General features: G+C 34.2%; 1 protein-coding gene and 1 pseudogene across 1 annotated transcript in view; both read right to left on the reverse strand.

Moving 5' to 3' along the window:
• LOC125055030 (inactive rhomboid protein 2) overlaps window positions 1-20,182 on the reverse strand; it is a 104,880-nt gene that overhangs the window by 72,174 nt on the left and 12,524 nt on the right. The window lies entirely within an intron of this gene.
• LOC125055651 lies at window positions 10,376-10,493 on the reverse strand (annotated as a pseudogene).

Genomic DNA, 20,182 nt, shown 5'->3' on the forward strand with positions numbered 1-20,182 from the left:
TTAAGTTTAACACGTCTCAATGGGGCGTGCTTATCATAGAGGTTTGTGATGGAAGAAGTGACAACTCAACTTTGTCGTCGAGGTAAGCTAAGTCGTACAGACCACTCCAGTCAATTTTGGATGCATCACTGAGCAGGCTATCATGGTCGATTCCACCAAAGCTGCGACGCATAACTACCGTGGGCTTCTGTTTGGGTGGCTTCGCTTTAAAGGAGAGATAGAGAAGGTCATGGTGAGAGAAGGCGACAGCAGGAAGTTGCCCATGCTTAGTGACAAGGTGAGGAGAGGAAACAAAAATAAGATCCAAAAGTGACGGAGTAAAACCGGGGACTTTATGCGATTTAACGTCGGAGAAAATGAGATAGGAAGTATTATATAGTGTATAAAATTTAAATTAGTACATTTAGATAGAGAAAAAGTCTTATTTACATATTATTAATTACAAAAACTTTTTTTAATCATTGTAGTTTTAAGCAAAATTAATAATTGATACTAAACTTAAAAATTAAAATTACATTCGCCTCATTATCTGAAACAATTAGCCTCGCACGTCGGGTACTCCTTGGACTTCTTATGATGTTTTTCTTCGAGCAAGTGTTAATTGCGCACATAAATAATCTATTGAGCTGCGGCTAGAAATGACACTGAGGATCACACGCTTAACTAGGCTGCTCATATTGTCGGGATTCGGGGTACGCCATAGCTTATAGACATTCACTAACCGAACCGCCATAAAATTTGCATCATATGACTAGTATGTCAAACATCGCTCTACGGTTAACGTTTGCGCGCGTACAAACATTTTGATGGGTGCCTCTAAAAAAGTGTATTTTTTTTTAGTTTTAGGTTTAACTATTAATTCTGTGGTTACATATTCTGTACCGTTACCATCAGTGTAACAGTTACTTGTTCGGATTAATACCTGCAGTTGAGTTTAATCATCATACGTCGAGGCAGAATACGAAATTCCACCCGTTTCACCTCGACGTCCGTCGTTCCACAAATAAACGTTTTTAAGGCGGTTTTTGCCGCGCACTCCACTATTTTTAACCAGCTGCCCACTGAAGTATTTCGGAATCAATTCAAATAAGGGTCCTTCAAGAAAAGAGCGTACCAATTCTTAAAAGACGGCAACGCACTCGCGAGCCCTCTGGCATTGTGAGTGTCTGTGGGTGGCGGGGAGGTATCACTTAACATCAGATAAGCCTCCTGCCCGTTTGTCTAGAACAAAAAAAACCTAAGACCCAATGCAAAATATGTTTACAGAAAACAGTAACCGGGACTTTGTAATATATATGTACGTAAGCTTTTAATACTTCGAACTCATAGCTCTCAAATATGTACTTATAATATTAAATAAAAGGTCGACAATCTTGATCTTGACAAGTCATTACGATTTGACGCCACAAATTGTGAAACAAACTTTCGTAACTAAACAAAGCAGTAGAAACGCTATCACATGTTACACAAACATTCGAGGCTTTAGCACAAATAATACTTAAAATTGAATAAAACCGTAATAAAAAATAACGATATATGTTTATATGGAAAACTTAAGAAGCGCTTCGTGTGTATTTGGAACTAAACCAAATCACGAACATGCATCGTTCGAGTAGAATACATGTAAAGAAGTATTGTATAGAATTCTAAACTGCCGAAAACTAAAATTATCTGATGTATATGAAAAAAACTATGATAAAGGTCTCAGGTAGAACACGTTCTATCGATCGCAAAGCCTAGGTCCTAGAAAAGTCTTTAACCCCTAACTTTCGGTCGGCAACCATCTGCTTCAGTTTTAATTTCAATAATGTCAACGAACCCACAAGCACCATACTACTTTTCTAGAGCTATTAAATAATTCAACTTCTAGGACCTCGGTCTTCACTGTAGTGCACTTACCATCCTGGAAACTACGTCAAACAATAATTGCTTTCAATATTTTTAAAACTATAGCTTCGTGTAACTGGTTGTTTTCATAAGCATTTATTTAACATGTCCAGTAAATAAAGGAGTGACGCTACAACGTTATTTTTATTGGCAAGTAAGTCAGCCTTCTTTGCTTAACTCAGACAGTTGATTTTTGGTTCCAAGAAGTACTGGTTTCGTCAACATATTTTCCTTCGGCGTAAAAATAAAAAAAATATGTTTATTATAGAATATAGGATACAGGCATCACTTATTCCACGTCATTAAATTTGAATCGGTAGACATCCCTACTCATCGGCAAAGAAGACAGAGGGTGTAGGCCGAGAGAAAAAGCCGGCGTAAAAAACTCTCGCTACTCTTTTAAAATAGCAAATCATCAAACAACACTTATTTTAAAACAAATATCGCAAATTAATTAGAAGTAGCCTGTCTAGCACTAGTCCCAGGCCCTTTTATCATCTAGATAATCGAACGAGGGTTAACATTGTGGGTCGCAATACCTCAGAGTTAAGAGCACAAGCCACTAAGCCTACTACTCTAAATAATATATACTTGGGTGTAATACTGTTTATTTCCAACCAAAATTTAATTAATGCCTGATTTTGAATGATTTTGTATGCATTATTATGTTGCTGTGTATTTTAAAACTATCTTACTCTTAAATATTAATTGAAATAAAATGATGTCATAGGGAATTTTGATCAATAGGTACTATATCTTCATAATCAACAGTACAAATGGAGGGTAGAGTTTCATAAGTTAAAAACAAACAAATATAAAATTTATTTTCTTTTGGGTGATATTTGCGTAAATAAAGATAATAAATTATTTTATAAGACGTCCGTCGTAGTTTTACTTTTTAAGTTAGTAAGTTGCTCCATAAATCATGATAGACCAAGGAAGAGATCCATCATTGACAGTGGCTTGAGTAATTACAAGATAAAACTTTCCTACAAAATTCTTGCTTCATAAAACTGCACGAAGTCGGACTATTTCTTGCTTTTGTATTGTTGAATAGAAAAAAGCTACTTTGTATTACTTGGCATGACCTAAGATCTGATACTCATTAATAAAGAGGAAGACATTAATATTAATAATAGTAAAAATATGATGTAGTAGTTATACAGTAGTTAATCCGTTGTCCTGCATAAGTCCCCGACTAAGTCTTGCATTTTACGCTTTTATTACTGTATATTTACTAAATCTGTTTAAAAACGACCAATACTATTTCGATTTTACACATAATAAACATAGAAACCGATGTGTTATGTCTCTTTCTATCGAATTGTGTTTGCGCTAAGAGGAAAATAGTACCTATATATATCGTATGAGTTATTTAGTTATACCTGTGCAATTAGACTGATGTATTTTTTATAAATCTGAATATACAAGTGTGTTTATAATGTACAAGAGAAATCAGATTGGTATTGGGATCGTGAGACCTCCGACTCGAATTCTAGATCCGCTCTTTTAAAAGTAACAACGAGAAATAGTTCTTTGATATAATTATATTATAATAATATTACAATAAAACGTTTCCTTAACCATAAACTCATTTTCGCAGACCCTTTTCTTTGATCTAATCATTGCTTTTTGGTCAATAGACAAATTATGTTTTGCTTCTGCCATTTCCCGATTGACGGTAAGATCAAACTACGACCCTTCTTTACCGACCCTTTGCCATGCGTACTTTAGCCTATAAATGTAATATGTCTTTATGTTGTATGTAATGTTAATATGTCGTAAAATTTATAAAGAATAAATGAAGATCACATTACGTAGCATCTCGAATAGGAATGTTGAAAACGCCACTACAAAAAAATTTGGTTTTCTGAAAAGTTTCAGGTTATGCTGACAAACTTTCCATTTATAAATGTACGACCGAAAGCGTATTTTGTCTAATAAATATGTTTATCTTTTATATATAATATATATGTATGAGTTTAATATTGAGAAGTCTTTTATATTCTTAGAGAGATGATAGAGAGTGATGAACGAATGGAATTGAGAAGTGTATTCCGCAGTTTTATAGCAAAGATTCTACAGGAATTTCCAGCATATTCCACTTGCCATACATTTCGTCATATAAAATAGTATATGAAATGAAATGTTATTGGAGACTACATCTCAGTGTCTCCAAGTAACACGTCACTTTTATTAGAGTCGTATTTTCTCTAGCGTTTGAAATAGTTTTCCACGCAAATTGAGTCTTCTGATATATTCTGTTTGTGAAGATGCAATAGTGTAACTTTGCACTGAAAGTTGATTTAAAGACGGAATCTATAGGATGGCATCTTCTACCAAAATATGCTAGAAATGATTTATCAGATTAGTATTTAGTAACTACAATTAGTAATAAGATTATTACGTGCTCATTCGAATTATATCTTAATATATATAAATTACGTGTCACGTTGTTTGTCCGCTATGGACTCCTTAACTACCAAACCGATTTCAATCAAATCGATCAAAGTGCACACCGTGTGCACTTTGATCTAACTTAAAAGATAGGATAGCTTACATCTCAATTTATACCCGCAATATTATTTTATTGCAAATTATTTGTTTATTTGATAGTCACAATTCTAACAGATGGCGCTGTGTTGAAAGTACTAACGTTTCAAATAAGCTACAATTTAATGGGATTAACACCAATAAAGCATGGTGGTCCCCATGACTGTTGACTTGAATAGTTTACTACTATGTAATATAACAAAAACCTTAGCCACAGCAACGCTTGGCCGGTCTGCTAGTTTAATGTAAATTTATCAATGGCATTCATGAAAGTTTTGTAAGTATTTTCCTACTACAAGTAGGTACTTGCGCAAATATTGCATCACACATTAAAAGCACACACAAAATCACTTTTATAACATTAAATTATTTTGTTTAAAACTTTATTCGTTTAAAATTAAAAATACTTTGCGCAGTTTAATCCAGTTAGTTGGAAAATAGTGAATTAGTAATACACGATTACAGTAAAACTACGCAATAACTACGAAACAATAAGAGATTTCATTCTTCATACAATGTTCTGTTCTAGTTAACAAAAGTATTTACTGCATAGAAAAAGACAAAAACCAGCCAGCCATAGACATCCTTTGGCACAAAATAAAGAGATTTGGAACGTACCGCCATACTACATAACCGCCTCATGCATACGCTTTATATTTGCGCATTGTTCATTGAATTTTTTGTCAGCACCAAAGTGGCACAGCCTTTGAAAGAACGCAATGATACGTTAACATTGACGATCGCCTTGTACTACGAATACGAAAACGGTGGGATGTTATGTAAATTGGTGCGAAACGATTTTATTCAACCAATGAAATGCAAATACATTTGCGTCTACTAATTGTTTTTTGTACAGTGCTTTTATGTCACTGAACTGAAAAATCCTTATGTGTTAGGAATGTGAGACAAAGATGTTCAGGGTATCCGCTAATGAAAATAAAATAAAGCAGTGTCGCTACAACTTTTTTAGGTCTGGGTCTCAGATTTCTGTATCTTTTTCATGATCATTTGTTAATCTTATAGACAAGTAGGTGATCAGCCTCCTGTGCCTGACACGCCAACGATGTTTTCGGTCTAAGGCAGGCCGGTTTCCTCACGATGTTTTCCTTCATCGTTCGAGCGAATGTCAAATGCGCACATTGAAAGAAAGTCCATTGGTGCACAGCCGGGGATCGAACCTACGACCTCAGTGATGAAAGTCGCACGCTGAGGCCACTAGGCCAACAGTCTTCTAATTAAGCTGAATGGAGCTGAGCATCACTTAAATCATTAGGAGCGGTTTTCTACCGGGCATCATAATTTTTTTTTACAAATTCCTACATTTAATACATTCACATTGGTTTGTATACTTCTCTTACTTAATTTTATGCCATGAAAGCTTGCCTAAGAGACAACGCTTATCTATCGACGAACTATTACCAAAATTTGAACATAAATAGGCGCGCTAAATTCAATGGTAGAGTAAATGTAACTTAATCCTATTTCATGTCATTGCGTAAGTAGCAATTCTTATTCGAATATAATATTCTACTAAAGGATTCGAACGTTGTTTATCTATAGGCATAGAGAATGTCAAACGCTAATTAGCAAGTAACAATGGATTAAATTGTTCCTAATTTGATTTGTTCGAGCTCGCAATATTTGAAATTATAATTATGATAATTTCAGACTGAACTAGGTCTGTTGAATTAATTAAAAACAGCTCCTGTAGGCGTGTACCGTCGCAATTTGGTCAAAAATTATAATGTTATTAACATAATTATTTAAATACAAGTAATATTAACATTGCGTATATAATACATACATTCGTACAATAAATAAAAGTCTAAATCAGATTAGGGTAAAAACCGCCTTCACCAAGGAAGGCCTTTACTTCGTACTTCGCTCACTCCATTGAGCTTCTGTCCTGCCCTACAGGCCCTCCAGGCCCTAAAAATAAATAGAAGTAACAAAATAAAGGCAATATTCATAGTAAAATATTCAGTAGTTCTGGGACAAGGATGTCGCGAAGGGTTCACCGATACCGGGACCAGTTTTCAATAAAATAATATTTATAGTACCGCAATTAAGTTTGCGTATTCACTTGAAAAAACTTTATGAACTTCCCAACAACATCAACAACCAATTTTATTGCTTAAATGTCCGAGACATGGCACCAAACGAAATATGAATGATACTTTCAATTATTAAGAATCAGGTTGATTACCTCAACCTTTGAACTAAATTTAAACCGTGTACCCTCTAGATATTCCCAGGCATCCCTCAGAAGAGCGCGTTTTGGTAAAAACTCACCGATATCCAGATTAAGCTTTCTAACAAACAAGCTAGGTCTGGATATCCATAGTTGCTACCCTCACACTTTGAAATAAATTTTCCTTTAGTTTAAATGAATAGTTGTATTATTTTTTTCTTCGTGTTTTTATGCTTGCCTATTTCGTTGTCACATTAAATCTTGTATTTTGTTTTTCTTAAGTAACAATGTATCAGCCGAGCGATGGTAAGGTTTTGTAAAGAAATAAATAAATAGCCCATCTTGCCCAAGCTCCATGTGCTGATTGGCAAGCAATACTGGCGTTCTTTAGTTTCGTAGGATCACTTTGGGTCGCTGAGTCAGCGGGTCGAGTAATTATTCATGATAAAAAAGTAAGTCCTAGAACTGAAGATAATAAGTGACACGAAAATCCTTATCCTAAGCTTCAGGGAATTCATATTGAGAAGTAAAAAGGAGTTCACTAACCACAGTTTTCAAAACTTTCAAAACCAATTAATGTACAGAAACGGTAAACCATAATGATTTACTTCGTATACTTCGGGGCTTTACTTACTGTGTAGTTAATATTTAATGATTTAGATTTACTTAGATGTTTTAAATAAAGGTTATAATTAGCTATACACCAATACTTAGTTTCGAGAAGAAATTCTAATTCATTTATGAAAATTTTAGTAAATGCAATAGCGGTAGTTAAACTTAAACACAAAACTTTATACCCGATTAGTTAAGGAATGAATTGAAATTAATGATGAACTCTAATTCATTTGAGAACTCGTTCTCTGCTGTTTGGAATGGACTACAGAAACTGTCATTCGCCAACAGTTGCCAATTTCGCGTATGAATTCGCTACCTATCCGTATCCTAAACGCACCAGCCTGCGATTCTGTAACTCACTTTTCGAACTCACACAGCGGTTTTCGCATCGGCGGTCGCTCTGAAATCAGTCGTGAAGCAGTCATTTTCTGATTTGGCATTCTGAAAAGGTGGGAGCTTGTAGTTTATTGTTTATTAGCAATCGCAGGGCAGTTCTTGATATATTTGCGACAGACCCGGGAAGACTGGGAAATAAATTTGAGATGTTTTTACTTTATTTTCTTTTCAGTAATATCATTTGTTAGGTAGTATGTAATTTAGTCTAAATATTATTGTTTGTTTTTTAGCTGTACATAAATATTAGTATTAGTTATTTGTTTTACATTAATAGTTATGTTAGAACTTTACTTCTATAAGGTAACACTTATTAATTATTTTAAGTAAATAGTCGTTTGTCCATAAGGCACAGCTGTCTGCTATAAATTATTACGCATAGTCGTATTTGTGTTGTTTTTGTTTGTGTAAATAATAGTAAATGGTGATTAATATTCTTTAACACAATGAATATTTTGTTCCGACATTTCGACGTTTTCTACGAAGGTTTGTTTATGTAAACCTTCACGTGCGTGCTACGTGTATATTTATGTATGTATTCCTTTAATAGTGAAGTATGAAAATCTTTAATTCTAACACACAAATATACAGTATTTACAGTTTTCTTAACATACATAGTAATAATAATAATAATTAAAAATTAATAAATAGAAAAATAAAACAAATTTAAAAACTTTGGTTCCTGTACCTGTTTTGTACCTTTAACGCATAAGCTAGGAAAGCACCACCTCTGTGGTAACCGGTACTATCTATCAGGCGCCTAATTAAAACTTTAATTAGCGCCTAGAAAAAAGAAAAAAGTAAAGTACTCTTATAAATAAGTATCACAACATGTCAATACTTCAATGTCGTTATAGTCATAAATATTGCAATCGTAAAGCATAGCTTTATCGTAAAACGAATATATTTCTTTTTGGCTTAAACGATTTAATTGACTTTGGAAATAGTAACGGTTTATTACTCTTTGTCACAAAAATCATTCGTCTCTTTCGTTTAAGCGTGGTTACACTATGATAAAAAGAGATAAATATTATAGTTATTTCCCCTTAAAAAACACCCTTTCTCGCTACTCCACTCTCAACGCTTGTCTTATGCCTCAGGTACGTAGCATCGGAATACTGGGTGGATGACGTTCAGTTTCGCGGTCATTTGGAAGTAAAGGCTAAGTTTCTAAGAAGCTTGGTGTGTTCAGCAAGGCGAGGCGTTACTTCACTCCGGCCCACAACTTTATAAAGAGTAAAATCGGCCCCACGTGGAGTACTGTTCTCATCTCTGGGCAGGAGCTCCCCGGTACCAGCTCCTACCGCTTACCGTATTTAACAAAGACTTTTTCTTTAAATCTTCCTAAAATGTAATAAATAAATAAATCAGATGCCTTCTGTTACATAAAAAAGAAATGTTGTATAGTTAGACTGATTTATATTTCTGTTGGATATCTATACTTAGTTATTCCTATAATAGTTCATATTACATTTCTAAGCCACTGGTCGCTTTAATCATCCAATCAATTAGGTGATTACGCGTTCACTACATTAAATGCAACAAAGCTTCTAAACACATGCAAATCGTCTAGTTAGGTGACCAATAATGCATCAAGCAAATGAATTGTTCAGTTGGGCAATTTCTTGTTTTAATTGCGAAGATTGCGACAATAACACGTTAAGAAAACATTTTAATAGACTCTAAACAAATAGTTTTCTGTTAACTTGATGTAGCAGTCGGTCGCTAACTAATTGCCGAAAACCACTCTAAACGTCCAGTTATATAGAATGTAATATGTACTAGTTTATATTAAGTTCTATATCGTAAATCAAAAGACAATATTAATGATACGCCAAACAATATTCTGTAAGGGCTCTGATGAAGATTAAGCTTACATGGACTTAAGTTTAATATTGACGGGCACTAAAATATTGCGTATTCACGCTCATGTACACTCGCGCCACTTATTTATTTTATTTTATTTATACATATATATTTAAAAAAAACACTGGCGCTACACAGCTTTTCTTTAATACATTTCTTAAATTTATTAAAAGGCAGAGATAAAAGAGCCTCAGGGACTTTATTAAAGAAGAGTATGCCTTTTCCCAAAAAAGAATGACTAACTTTATATAGTCTATTGCGGGGAAATTACAGCCTGCGTTTGTTCCGAGTATAATAATATGTTCGAGATCAATGAATATTGCTAATAACTCTCACTCACAATATTACTTAGAATACATTCGAGTTATACCCGTAACCTAATAACCAAGGGCAAAATATTGCCACTTGCAGCGCCGTTCGTGAAAAATAGGTCGCGAACTACAGCAACGCGTTAAGTGAATTCGCTATTTTAATTTAAAATGTACATAAAAGAAACCGGAATTCACTTGGAAGTGTAATATAAAACGCCAATTTACGAAGGTACGTAAAAATGCGAGTACTGTGTACAAAGTACTTGCTGTTCCTGAGAGCTGAGACTTAGAGATCTCGACGCCTAATGAGCCTGTTTGGAACGACGACACCAATTCGGTAGGTATAATGAGACGCACCATTTGCTGAAGACTTCTATTTTTTAGTACAAAATAGAACATAGAGATTTATTTTAGTAACCTGACTTAGTTACAATAAAAAAACTTTAGAAGTGTCAAGGGACACCCGGATGGAACGAAATTCTTTTCGATTAATTTATATGTTAATTAGTATCATAATAGTATGATAGATTTTCTCGACACCAATCTTACGACGAAAAAAAGCCAACATCACGAGGTGTTCCCAGGCGGTCACCCATCAAAGTACTGACCTCGCCCGACGTTGCTTAACTTCGGTGATCGGACGAGGACCGGTGTAATAGCAAATAGGTGACAATAGCAAATAGCAAAAAAGTGTCGTGACAACTTTTCGTAAGAATTTTTTCCGTCTAGCCCCCTTTCACAAGGCGCGATAAGGAACTTCGTTCCAAAAAAACAAGTAACATATTTTTTTTTTAAGACAATTCACACCAATTGACCTAGTCCCATGCTAAGCTGGTGAAGCTTGTGTTATGGGTAGGCAACGGATATACATACATATTATAGATAGATAGACATATAAATACATATTTGAACACCCAAGACCTAAGCACAACACCAAATGCTCATCACATCGATGTTCGTCTCAGCCGGGGATCGAACCCGGGACCCATGGATTCGCAGTCAGTACTAACCACTAGACCAATGAGTCATCAACAAATTATTAGAGATGCAACAACCCTAGTAAGGAAAATAATAAAAAAAGAAATACTAATGGCAAAGTGCAAGGAATGCATAACCAAATCAACAAAAACGACATATATCGAGTAACTGCGAACTTGCGAACGCTTAAATCCTTAGAAAGTCACCAATACTAACTTTCAATCCTAATAAAATACTTTTAATTTTTCAACATAGCATTTATGATTAAAAGTACTACAATTTCGTAACACGCTACTTTTTAAAATGCCCTTGTCGCGTATGATTCATTACTGCAGGCTAAGACTTTTATTACGATCCAAGTTGTACTGTGAATTATTTTATTTCAATTTATCAAGGGGAATGACACGATCGAAAGCAGAGCAATAAAATTAGGCTTTATCCCGAGTGGTGGTTCAATGAAAGCCGAGGGAGTGCCTCGACCTACTTTCTAGGTTCTCAACCCTACCGCGTTGAAACATTACCATTACCGCGTTTATGGCGCTGAAAGCCAACAACGGGAGACTTAGCTCTTCAATGTATTAGAAGAAAGCGATTGGCAAGGCGGGCGATATCGATTGGGAAGAAATTCTCTTTGGGACTCACAATTAATAACGATGTAATGCGGTTATCGGGAGGTGATTGATGTCCCGGAGCGACGTTGGGTCAGTTCACGTCTTAGATAATTTTCGTAAGTATCTAAATATCGAGTTTCGATTACTTGAAAATTGTTTTGAATTAATTATAAAAAATAAAGTAATATTTTTTATAATTTTATTACTATTTACATAAGTTTTATATTAAGACGGAGATGTTTAGGCAGCATGCCTTCCTGTATTAGTCAAGAATTTAATGATTTTAATTGCCATTAAAATATTAAAAGTGTCCAAAATTAATACAAATTATAAATTTAATTTGTTTAATTTATTTTTTCGGTAATAAAAACACGTGGCATTTTAATTTACAATTCGTCATTTAAGATTTCAATAAATTATTTTGCATAAAATATAAAATACTAATATATTTTCATGAATTCTCTTTACAAAATTTTAATTTAAAAAATATAATTTCTATAAGGTAATTCGCCCTTCTCACGCTCTCTCTCAGTCGGTCTCAATCGCTCTCTCCCTTTTCTTCGAGAAAAACGCTGCAAATCTTCGTGACGCTAATATTATTATTATTGTGATTCATCCGTAAAAATTTTACCCTCATTCGCCTCACTTCAAAAAATCACAACTGTAAAATCCACGATACAGCTATAGACTGCACAAACATACTTGTATAGATTCTATGTGCGTACAATGAAACGAACAGCAAAAATATCTATTGACCTTTCTGTTATATATGTTCATAAAAGGCCGGCAACGCACTTGCCTTCTGGTAAAGTGAGTCCATGTATCACTTAACATCAGGTGAATCTCCTGCAGGTTTAGGTCTGTTATTTCTCAACTAAACAAGTTACAATTGTTACAATTCAAATCGGTAAGAAGCGGTGTAACAATCGAACAATTTCACTGCTGTTATGCAAGAATGAGATTAGCTGTTCGGCACATTGTTGTTTGGAAACATTCCAGTTTCCTCGAAGATGAAAAGAAGATAGAGAAAGTATGGCACACCTAAAGAAAGATCGATTGGGGCTACGCCGGCTTCTAAAGTCACGACCTCAGGGATAATTCTTAAACGCTTCCAGTATTGGTAGCTGATAAGTGCTGGCATGCTTTTGTTCTTAGCTATGATTCTATATTGTCGTTGTATACAAAAAGTAAAAACTTTTTGACATTGTCACATTTCTACAAAAAGTTTCAACTTAAAAAAAAATGTTTAAAGAACTTTATTTCTACTTACAAAAAATAATGTATTTTGTTTACATGAGAAACTTAATATATACGAACGAGATACACGTCGCCATCAGCCGTCCCAATTACAGTCTACTAGGCTCATTCTGATATGTATCTTTAATGCCCTTTTGAATTGGTTAAACACGCACGGTAATTGATTAAATAATTGCACACCCTCATACTTAATAGACTTCTTCAAACTAATTCTAACAAATTGTCTAACATTGCTCTTAAACAATTAAAATATGTATATACTATGATAGACTTCTGAGATAGTGATGTCTTCGATCCCTTGGAGGATGGGACGGGCTTTGCTATGCTACTTGTGTGGACACGTTAGCCTCACCTCTCTCGGACAAGCACAAAAGCTGGCGCGGCCGCACAGCAAGCAATAAACGGCTCAAATATAAGTATTTCCTCCAACTTTGTTTTTCGTTCCCTATGGAGTAGAGACTCTTACGTGATTAAGTTGGTGCCTGGTAGATAGTACCGGTGACCCCACAGCTGGTGCTTTCCTCGCTCAACTCATAAATATCGCAATACAGCAAGGAAATGCTGCCAGCGTTAAAGGTACACTGCCACAGGGACCAACATTTGTTTTAATTCTCTATTTATCAGTTAAGAAAATTGTAAAAACTTTGTGTTGGAAATAAATATATACTTCATCTAAATAGTCTAAATCCTAATCTTGATTTATGTCCTTCTCACCAGTTAACAATGATTAAGAGCAGAAGTTATTTAAGCGAAAAGTTAAATTAAAAGCCGCGAGGTTATTTTTAATTAGACGTTAGGGATAAAACTGAGACGTGAAGTATGCAGCAAGTTCGAAGTATCTGGAAAGGGGAAACTTGAAGCAGACAAGGGGTTGAGACCCTAGTCCTAGTGATTGTCACAACACTCGAAAACTTTGCGATAAATTTTTTGTCATAAATTCCTTTAAAAAAAGAATCGATTCGAAAATTATTATTATTATTATTAATTATTTTTTTATTTTATTAGCAAGGCTCACGTCTCTCCACCCATATCGTGTATTAGAAAATGATATTGATAAATTACTTTCCTATACAGATTGTACGATATTTTTTTAATTAATCACTACATAGTATAAAACAAAGTCGCTTTCTCTGTCCCTATTTCCCTTTGTATGCTTAAATCTTTGAAACTACACAACGGATTTTGATGTGGTTTTTTTTAATAGATAAAGTGATTCAAAAGGAAGGTTTATATGTATAATAACATCCATTATTTAGTGGAGAAATACTGTTATTTTTGAGGTTTCTAATGTGATGTCGTAAATAATTAAATTTTTTCCGCTTACATTGCAAACGCAGGCTGAACCCTACGAGTTTTATCAAAATAATGTACTAAGTATTGTACACATTGAAAAGGTCTACAGAAAAGTCCGTGATGGTATATGTCTATCTCTTATGGATAACCCACAATAACTTTTTTTTGTCATTTACTTTTTACGACAAATAATGGCTAATTTTCGATGCGATTTTAACCAATACAGCATAAATCCTTATCCAATTAAATACCTTAAATAAATTGTTAATTTAATATAGATCTATATGGCCCTTTACACCGTATGATTTAAGTGAATATTTTCGAAGATATTACAGATTTAAAAATTGCGGGACGTAGCGTTTGCGGCCGGCCGCAGTTTTTCTGTAGTGTATTTAGTATCAGCATTGCACCCGTGCGAAGCCGGGGCGGGTCGCTAGTGTATTATAAATAGTAAACGATAATTCAGACGTAAAATCAACAATATACGATCATTTTAACGGGCCTGGTACATGCCTGATTTCAGGTTGTGAACACTGGTATGATCCACTTTTGTGTACCTACTAATAAATTTAAGATAAGACGCAAAACTTGGGTGGGTCCAGTATAAAAGGCTGATAACCTACTTACCTAATGATAATGAATGAAAAAATCTGATTAATTGAATGACACATATTAGACGCAGTTACTTTAGTTTCTTACAGATGGGGTGCCGTTCAAGTATTACGTAAATACTATAGGGGGAGGGGGTCTTTAATTTTCTTATTTGGTGATTACGTCAAAAGTAATTATTTTCCTTTTTTACACATATTACCCACAAATTGTCTATGCTTGAAAACGAAATGCATTTTCGAGGATTCCCACAAATAAATAATACGTTTATGTACTATTATTTTTGAGAGCTTTGCTTACTTTTGCTGATAAGAGTAGGGGGAGGGGATAAATTGCAGTAAATCTGATTAAGTAATACTTGAACTGGTGTATTTTCAGATTCAAAGTCACTCCGATACATAAATTCAGTCCAAAATCTGAACAGCAACCATCGTCCAAAATAAAAATAAATAAAACAAAATCTTTAAATTGTGTAAAATAAATTAAAACTTTTGCAGAAATAAAGATCCTATTACTATATTGCACGTTTTTTGATTGAAGTATATGACTGAGTACGTATTACTTCTAGTTGGGTCGCTTCTTATTTGACCTACTTTTGACATTAACACTAATGTCGAGAGTGCTTAAAATAAACTTTAAATGCGACATTAGACATATCGTTAAAGTCCTATACGTGGGCAAGTCAATGAAACTCGTGAAATATATCATTGCTTACTTACAGTTTTTTAATCATGATTAATGTACGTGTAATAAAAATCTAAGTGGAAATAGGCGGATCACATGGCAACAGAAAAGTGGAACAAGAAAGTACTAGACTAGGGCCCTACTAGGGCTACAATAAACGCAAAAATCAATCATTTAATCATATAGGTAACACAATGTACACTTATGAACGTCAAATAAGAAATTTACTAGATTTACATTTAGTGCCAGTTCTCAAATCTAGGGAGGGCGTAGAACGGAAGAGAAGAACTGGCAATAAACTCTCCGCCACTCTTTTTACCGCCATGTTTTATTACACAAGGTTTGTAAGGAGCTGCAACCATTAGACCATGTCCCACATCACATCTTAAGTAAGTAATAATAATAAAATAAATTAAAGACAAAGTCTTGTCTATCATAAAAGAGGAAGACAATTGAGAAGGTTAAGGAAACATGTTATGTTATTAGTTTGGAGTGGGCCTTTGTCAAAAAAGGTCACATATATCTAAAAAGAATGAGATGTTACAAATATAAGGATAATATTATTAAAATGTACGTGTAAATGTTACAGCTAAATAAGCGTATCAGTACTTTCAAAATATATATTTAAAAAATAAACTTGTTTAACACATTTATGCATTTAAACCCGTATTATGATTTTAACAAATATTTTTTACAATAATGGTATAACTAAACCTAGAATTAAATGAAAATTAAAAAATATAGAATTAACGAACTACTTGTGACGTCACAAAATATGTTCTCTAAAACAATTGCAATATAAAGCGCTTAGTATAAAAGTACTGAAGCTAAAGAGATTAATATTATTATACGAAAATTTACGAGACAAACAACACTATTAAACTCTCAAGTTACAACGAACTCGTTCACAATCTTTCGCTCTTTATAAACTTCTACAAAAAGACAGTGGAATTAAATGATATATGATAATGGATTTATACTTAGGAGAATAAAACGTAAATGATGTATCGTATAGTAATCTCAATTACAGTACAACACAATAGTAAAAATAAAAAATCAGTGGTGCTACAACCTCTTTAAGTCTGGGCCTCAGATGTCTGAATCTGTTTCATGATCATTTTTCAATCTTATAGGCAAGTAGGTCATCAGCCTCCAGTGCCTGACACACGTTGACTTTTTGGGTCTAAGACATTCCGTTTCCACACGATGTTTTCCTTCACCGTTCCAGCGAATGTTAAATGCGCACATAGAACACACCACTGCTCTAAAAAAAAATACAAGCGGAAAAAATGTGACTCGCGGAATTCCTTGATACGTTTATTACATTTTAATTATACGAGAAAACATTCTTACACACTGTTTTAGCTTAAAGCGTTGATATTTTGTCATCTCAGCTTGAATAATTTAACAAAATACCTTACTTAAAACAGCAATATAACGGACATTTATTAGTAAGGGTTATTGTAATAATCTCACATGAATTTAGTTTTACTTTTTAGTATACGAAACGCAGTAAGGATCGTACTATCGGCTTAACTTTTCAATATAAGTATCATAAAATAAAAATTCGTCCTTTTTATACATTAATAAAAACAGATTTAATAAAATATAAATGTTAAGAATATGATAGAACATTGTATAGCAAAAAAATATAAAGAAACAATTCGTAGTTTATAAAAATCTTAAATCGCCAGCGGACATTTCAATTCTCTTACTTCTTATCTGATAAAATTTGGCCAATCGGATACGGTATCTTTGGGCGCGGCACATTTCGCTGCCAACTGGCTGGGCGCCGCCCGCCCAAGCTAAACGCGTCCTATCGCGATCTCAAACAGATAACCTTTAGACACTCTTGAGTGATTTTAAATTAGTCTGCCTTTAATACTTTTTGAGCTTCAAACTTTTTGCTATTAAACTTTTGAGGTTTTATAACTTTTGCTAGTATATTTACCTGGCTTCGCCTTCTGAAAAGTAAAACAATAAAATATGCCTGGAATGAGTATTTAATACTCAGTTTTCGTATTTAAAAGAAAGAAAAATCATTTTTTTCAGGAGAAGAGACAACCAATCTTGACAATTATTCGTAGTGTAGACATAAAAACTAGTTATAATCTATTTATTATGAAGTGAAACTTCTTTAAGCGCATGAGGGTAATTTTTTTACGGATGAAACGCAATAATAATAATATTAGCATCACGAAGATGTGCAGCGTTTTTGTCGAAAAGGGAGAGAGCGATTGAGACCGATTGAGAGAGTGAGAAAGGGCGAACGTAGCAATATACGAAATTCTATTTTTAAAATTAAAATTTCGTAATGAGAAAATATGAAATATTTCTATCTAATATTCGTCATTTAAGATTTCAACTTAAATGAAAAACTAACTAGACTGTAAATCTTAGTATCGACATATAACTAATAAAAAACTTTGGAATTATCTTTTATAGAGCAAATATTTTATCGACCGACTTGTTATTTAGATCGGAAAACAAGCGACCTGTAAACAGTTAACGGCAACAATTGACATGTTTCTTTGTTATAGAGACCTTTAAATGCCAAGCGGTATTAATAAAACAAACAATGGTGCTAATAATTAAATTTTCTACGCAAAACATATGATGATTTACGCAAGTAAAATAAACTGGCATCACAACCTTTTAGATGAGCCTCAGATTTCTGTATCCGTTTCGTGAGTATTTGATTTTTATTAATATGCAAGTAGATGATCACCGGATGATGATGACCTGACATACGCCGTCGACTTTTCCGGTCTAAGACAGTTTCCTAACGATGTTTTCCTTTACCGTACACGCTAGTGTTAAAATACCCACATAGACAGAAAGGTCAAACATTGGTGCACAGCCGGGTACGAAACCACTAGGCCAACACTGCTCCTTTTGCGAGTTATACTAAATAATAATTCGCGTTTATTATTTTTATTGATTTTATTTGCTGTTTTATTTATAGACTAAACAATACATAAAACAAGCATTATTATCGTTTAAAGTATATATGTTTTTGAAAGGTTGTATTACTTGAATATGCGTTTACCAATCTGTGAGCGGATTAGGTAACTATTAAAATAGTTTAATAAAAAAAAAGTAAAATAATAATAAATATTTCTGTATAATCATTTTTATTTCAGTTCAAACCATTTACAGATTTCTCCCACTTCAAACTAACTCTAGTATTTGCAATATTCCGCCATAACTTTGCAACAATAGTATAGCGATAGGTTTACTAAAATAAATGGGCATAAAAGCATAATTACAAATTGTCTATCAACGTTTCGAAGCAGTCGTTTGCTAACCACAACTAGAAACCTATAATAAATTTGGTTACGCGGTGCATAAATGTGCTTATTGCTTAAGTAGGAAACGGCGGCCGTTCCTTGCGTTCATCAAGAACAGTGAATATAATTTCGAGGCAACAGATGTCGCTAGCAATAACGTCAGTTTAGCAATAAGCAATAACAATGGATACTATTTTAATATCCTTGTACACAAAATAATTATAAGATATTTCTTTTTCTGTTTTATATCGTCTTTCCTCTCGTTTTTATCACGTATAACAATGCTGACAGAACCATGCGAGTCCCAGCAGCAGCAGGAATATTTGTTCATGCGGTAAGGCATAATTTAGACACGAACAGGCTGTGTCCGTACTACTAAACGAAAATTAAATAGCGACAGCAGCATTGTAAAGGGAATTGTTGGTAGACCAAATTCTCAGCTTTTTCAGCACTGTATAAGGCTTAATTAGGTTTAAAGTAGTTAATTCTTATTAAAAACACACATGTCACTTACATAAGAAAACAAAATATTAAGTTAAAAAAGCCAAAAAGTCAAATCATTTATTTCAATTAGCCCTATTAAAAGGGCACTTTTGAAAGTCAAATTTACTAGTTAAATTTAAAAAAAACTTCCAAAAGGTTGTTAAAAGTAAATAACGGTAAAAAACTAATTTTAAATAAGAAATATAATCTATCTATTATTATGGACTTTGTGCGAAGTTTATTTATTAGTATTATTATAAATAGTTTTAAGATAAATATCTTCGGTAAATATTATTTATACTATTTAAAATGTAAGGCTGAATTTAGTGTCACGCCGACCGCACGCGCACCGTCGGCGCTGATGGTCGAGATATATGAACTTCTAGGAAGCGTTTTTGAATGACGCGTAGCTATCAGCGCGCACGGTGGTCAGCGCCGATGGCTGCGCGGCCGTACGCGTCGCGCATCGGCGCCGCGTAGCTGTCAGCGCTGACGATCGCTAGAGCGCCTCTGCTTTCAGTGAGCGTTGTAGTGTCGAACGGACGTCAGCGTGTACAGTCATGGCAAATCGCGAAGTGGATACAGGTCGAGTAAGGCGGTCAGTACGATACTAAAACGAACCACGCTGAGCGTCAGCGCTGACGAACTACGCGCTGATCTATGAGCGCTGACGGTGAGCGTGAGACTAAATTCAGCCTAACACCACATACGTACCCCACCGCAATCGAAACCGCTTATTTTTTTTGATGATATGGTTTATTTGATAATTTTTCCTTCATAGACAAGTATGTGATCTATATCCTCAAACGGACCTTAGAGTCGACAGTCACGCCTAACCGCTAAGCAAACACTGCCCATAATTGTATAAATAATTGACTATTAACTGTACAACAAACGTGTAATAATGAACACCAAATGTCGTAAAAATTCCATTCCAGGAAATTGGTCTAACACAACATTTAGGTCACTCGCACTCGACCTGCCCCCGACATCGTTCGAAGCAAAGGTTCTTGGCGAAAAGACGAAGAGTGTCAAAGGAATTTCACTGTTTTCAATACATCCTCCAGTTTTAACACCATAAATGCAAATATGTCACTTGCCTGTACTTAGATTTTACTATATTAATAATTTTGTAGTTCTAATATATATTTTATCTAACAA

This window comes from Pieris napi, chromosome 13, assembly GCF_905475465.1.
Source record: "Pieris napi chromosome 13, ilPieNapi1.2, whole genome shotgun sequence".
Classification (NCBI taxonomy): domain Eukaryota; kingdom Metazoa; phylum Arthropoda; class Insecta; order Lepidoptera; family Pieridae; genus Pieris; species Pieris napi.